The 5000-nt window shown below is 36.7% G+C and overlaps 1 protein-coding gene and 1 long non-coding RNA gene across 8 annotated transcripts in view; one reads left to right on the top strand and one right to left on the bottom strand.

Annotated features, from left to right (window-relative positions):
• LOC144974682 (uncharacterized) overlaps positions 1–5000 on the top strand; it is a 7795-nt gene that overhangs the window by 938 nt on the left and 1857 nt on the right. Inside the window, exon 2 of the long non-coding RNA XR_013645795.1 lies at positions 4696–4739. This is a non-coding gene — a long non-coding RNA (uncharacterized LOC144974682). The remainder of the gene's footprint in view (positions 1–4695; positions 4740–5000) is intronic.
• Positions 4992–5000, bottom strand: part of LOC144974680 (striatin-interacting protein 1 homolog) — a 29986-nt gene continuing 29977 nt past the window's right edge. For all 7 annotated transcript variants that reach the window (XM_078917795.1, XM_078917796.1, XM_078917794.1 and 4 more), the window contains one exon: positions 4992–5000. This exon is cut by the window's right edge and continues 475 nt beyond it. The gene's annotated coding sequence lies outside the window, so the exon portion shown is untranslated.

Raw genomic sequence — 5000 nt, 5'->3', positions numbered from 1 at the left:
AAATGAAAACAAGGTTCCATAATGTGATACGCTGGATATATAAATGAAGAATTGTGAAGCAAATTAAGTTCAGAAAACCTATGGAAGTGCGCAATACGTGTGTTCTTATTCATTTAATTTAAGAAGAAAAAAAAGAATGCCTTGAATAAAAGAAACGATGTCAAGATCGTATCACAAGAGGCTTAAGTCGTATTGACACACGTCCACTAATTGAAATAATATTGAGGTGGCTGACAAGATTACAATATTAAAGCCATTGTTAAAAAGCGAGCCTTTCAGTACTTTAACATGTGTTTCTCAAGCTTTTCGCCAATTTTCTTTAATCTACTTATACGATCAGTCATATTTACTTTAATCGCTTTAACATTCACTGCCGGATTCTGGAAAAACATGTATTTAAAAATGAGGTTAGAAAACTCGTCCTTCAAATATCGATCGATTTAAATTACTCTCATATTGGCAAAAACTTCCAAACCTGGGACTTCGCGAAGTCCCAGGTTTGGAAGTTTTTGCCAATATGAGAGTCATTTAAATCGATCGATATTTGAAGGACGAGTTTTCTGGCCCAAATTTTTAATATGTTTTCCCGGAGTACGGCAGTTAACTGGTTAATAGCATAGCCTTATTTAACGTATCATTGTGGTGCCCTAGGCAATATTGCTTGTTGGGTACAGCACGTCATAAACATAATCCATGCATTCATCGATCCATCAATTGATCAATCCATCCATTCATCCATCAATCAACCCATCGATCTATCCATCCATCCATCCACAACACATCCATTCACTCATCCATCTACCGATCCCTCCATCCATCTATCTATCCACTCTCAATCTATGTATCAATCCATCCATCAATTTATCCACCTACCAACCCATCCATTTATCCACCCACCAACCCATCCATCCATTCACCCATCTATTATTGTTTTTTAAAAACGTTTTAATACTATTGTCATAATCCATATTCAATAACAGTTAGGTTAGTTACCTGTGTTGGATGGAGATCCCATCAGAGCAGGGTACAATTGCTTCCCAGAATTTGGCTTCTCCATGGGTCTACTTTTTCTGACTTTTCTTTTTTCCTGATCATTTATTTCTCTTTTTCGTGTTGCTTTGTGTCCAAATCTCATGAATTTTCACAAATGGCACAGATAATCTTTTGTCCTGTCATAATCTTGCTGACATTTGAATTGCAATATTAGGCAGTCAGGGACAACTAGAAGTATGAAAATATTGACCCAGGATTTACTTTGGAACCTTGATAGGGAATGAGATTAGCGGAAGAGTAGTGTCCCTTGATTGGACGTCCTCCATAGTCTGTGACGTCACCGGCGGAAAAGTTATTAGAGAGAGAACGTCATGTTGGCTGTGCGCATGCGTCTCTCGTCCTCTCAAGAAACCAGGATAAACACTGCATTGAATTGTGCATCTATGTGGTATGACACGTGACACTTGTCTTGGATCGGATGAGTTCCGCTCGGACTCGGAGAGGCGCCTAGTTGGAAATGGTTCTTTACTCACATTCTCTCACTGTGCTGATGGGTAAAATGAATACCTGGCCGTCAACAATGTTGTCTCTGTCGGAATAAATTATGATATCACCTAACAGGCATCATGTCTTGTCCTACATATGTTTTGTATTTCTGTTGGCTTGGGACCCCTGGCAAAGCACTCTGAGCACATTTGGATGACATTTTGGCTATTTGAATGCTCACGTCGTTTACATACCCAAAGTCTGCATAATATATATAGCATGATAAGCCGCGCTTAACATTATTATTATTATTATTATTAATATATCTTTATTGAATTTTTAAGATAACGAACGAATTTCAAGCCTAGTCTTTGGCATTAAAGTTTCGGGATGTTATTGATTGACCTTGACCCTGAGATAAAGACTACCTTCACCTTGAAAAACTGTCTTGACCATGAGTTCACGACTTCCTTCACCTTGTGGAACTTGGTGTAAAATTCGCTTCAGCACCTCGGGCAACGGTTTTGACTGACCGGCTAAACTATGTGAGCGAATCTGTGAACTCTGCTCGTAGGTGGGGATGGTCTTTTCTATCTATGCACAAAGACTGGGACGGCAGAGAGTGCATGGACATTGGACTCGAAGGCGCCAGTAAAAAGGAAAAAATGGGATAGAATTACAATTAAAGCACCCCAAAAAAGTAAGACAAAGGAGAATTGGTTCAAATAAGGAACAGATGTAGATTCCAAGAGCACACTATCAAAGTACTTAGTTTGAGATCACCTAAAAGTCTTATCCAGTCACAAGCACAGGTCCCCACTAAGAGGAACACATATATAATATGTAAACAAAACATAATACATTACATAACAGAGAGATGATTTACAAGGAAAAAAATATCATCTCCCAAAACTAACTATACATTTGACTGTTTCTCTCTCACCAAGGGTATCCGGTCAGGGCCAGGACAAAACCAAGTAATCTCATTCTAAGACAAAGACAGGAAGCAAGTTGGAAAACAGATATAGGGGGATAAAAGACACAGTAAGTGCCTCCCTGCCCACTATGGGAGGTCAGGAACCCCACCCAGTTATTTATATATAAATACTGACTGATCATCACAAGTCAATAAAATATGTTCACGTCGTTACAAGTCATCAAAGTTTGAATCCTTTTATGTTTTTTCCCACCTTTTTCACCCTATATAAAATATTGAAGATAAAGGGAGAGAAAAAACAATGAAAATAAAAATCATAAGCTTTTTTTATAATACCACATAGTTTATTCAAGATATCATTTCATAAATAGCAGCAAATTCATGACTTAGGAGGAATATTTAGAAACTTCTGAATTTCAATGTGGAAAAGAAAATCCTGGTCTGACGACAAAAAATACAAATGAAAAATGAAAATAGCAAAAATAACTTTAAATTATTCCATACATTTGCGAATACAAAAAACAAAGAACAAAAAGGAAAGAAAATTCACTGTCTAGCAACAATATTTAAGTAAACATGCTAGCCCCCCCCCCCCCCCCCCCCCCTCCCCCAACCTTAAACAAATATTAATACAACGTAAGACAAATTATAAATTATATGCAATTTCGACAAGTGTTATATGCACATTGAATTTTTGAATTGCTGATAAGACTGAACCTATTATACTTTTTATTGGAAATAAATACAAAACATAAATTATGCATGACATAGGGTAGGGTGTTCCAATCTGGACAGTGTTCTAATTCGGACCCCCTTCCCAATTCACCTTCTATTTTAACGCCTAATTTTAATAAGAATTATGACATCGAGCTGAGTTCCGATTTAACACAGACAGAAATAAATGCAGGATATATTTAAGCCAATTCCAGAGCTTTTCCGAGTTATTTAGTTAAATAAAGAGTCTCTTAAAACCATTGTCCCACCTGGAGTATCAGGTACGAGCTTCTCCTGTAGCTTTTTCACAAATTCGAGGCATCTTACAGTCAAGGTAGCAATATAAAGCAACAACATTTGTATTATACATTTGTAAAATTGAAAAGGATTTTTTACATTTTGTTTTGAAATTTTGGTAGTCGACCATCATCTGAAATCAGTAAGTAAGTATATCTATGTATTATTTTTTAAAATATTTATTAAAATAGATCTTGAAACCGTTTGCCACCAAATCACCCACCCTGTTGTTATGATGCAGACACCCGGTTGTTCCAACTCAGACCCCCAGTTGTTGCACCTCAAATACGAATTTCTCGATTTGTCCTGTTTCATCGATGTTGTTTATTTATTTTCAATTTTAATTCTAAAAGTTTATACTAATTAATTTGAAGATTCTTCTGAATGAAATATTGGTTTTCTGTGCAAACAATCAATTTGAATTGTTATTAAGAGTGAAGTCTCCTCTCGTCGTACATTACCCATTATCATAGACTACTACAAAAAAACATATTTATAATGATGTCATTGATTCATTGATTCTTGAGATCGTCTAATCAATAATTTTGCGTAATCATTAATCACTTTCCATTCTTTTTAACACTTAAATTCATAAAGAAATCGGCTTTATATTTTATTATCATATCAATGCACTCTTATCGTGAAGACAAGCATGTTTGACATCCATCTTAGCTCAAACTAAGAAAAATTAGTTGCATTTGTTAAAAACGGGGTCCGAATTGGCACACCTGGGTGTTCTAATTGGCACTACGGGTTGTCACGATTGGAACACAGGGTGTCCGGATTGGGACAAGTGACTAGGGTTCACAAATCAAGGCCAAACACAAATAAAATGTAATAATAGAACAAGTATTTTATATAAAACTTTAGATCAATGGTGTTCGCAATCAACATATGCAACAATTATTTTCACAATTTTCTCTGTGTGCGGCCAATAGGGAATGAGATTAGCAGAAGAGTAGCATCCCTTGATTAGACGTCACCTTACAGAGAGAACGTCAACATGGTATTGCGCATGCGTCTCTCTCGTCCTCACTTTCGGTGAAGTGTCTCAAGCCGCTTTCACCGGAAGCGAGGACGAGAGACGCATGCGCAAAACCAACATGACGTTCTCTCTCTAATAACTTCTCCGCCGGTGACGCCCAATCAAGGGATGCTACTCTTCCGCTAATCTCATTCCCTATAGAAGTCATTGAGCTGCGAGAGCGATTTTGGGGGTCCAAATTGGAACACCCCACCCTAAATATTTATTATATTTACATTCACAGTTATGATATACAAAGAGTATTATGGTGAATTACAGACTTAAGAGGTTTGCAATTTATATTAGAATTCATATATTTTCCATTGTTTCAAAGTTTTTTTTAATGTGCATATTATGTTATGAATGAGTTCGTGCTCTCTCTCTCTCTCTCTTTCTCACACACACACACCCCTGCTCTCGCATTACAAAACACACTCCCACAAAGCAAGCCTTAATGCTGCTGCACTACAATATAAATGTTTAGGTTTATGTGTATGAGATTATTATGAGTTGTGACTGGATCTGAAATGATCCATTGAATTACTCTCT

Source organism: Berghia stephanieae, chromosome 6 (genome assembly GCF_034508935.2).
Source record: "Berghia stephanieae isolate SIO BIC M18660-M18661 chromosome 6, UCSD_Bste_1.3, whole genome shotgun sequence".
Classification (NCBI taxonomy): domain Eukaryota; kingdom Metazoa; phylum Mollusca; class Gastropoda; order Nudibranchia; family Aeolidiidae; genus Berghia; species Berghia stephanieae.
Note: the sequence above shows the minus strand (reverse complement) of the source record. Positions and strands in the feature narration are given on the sequence as shown.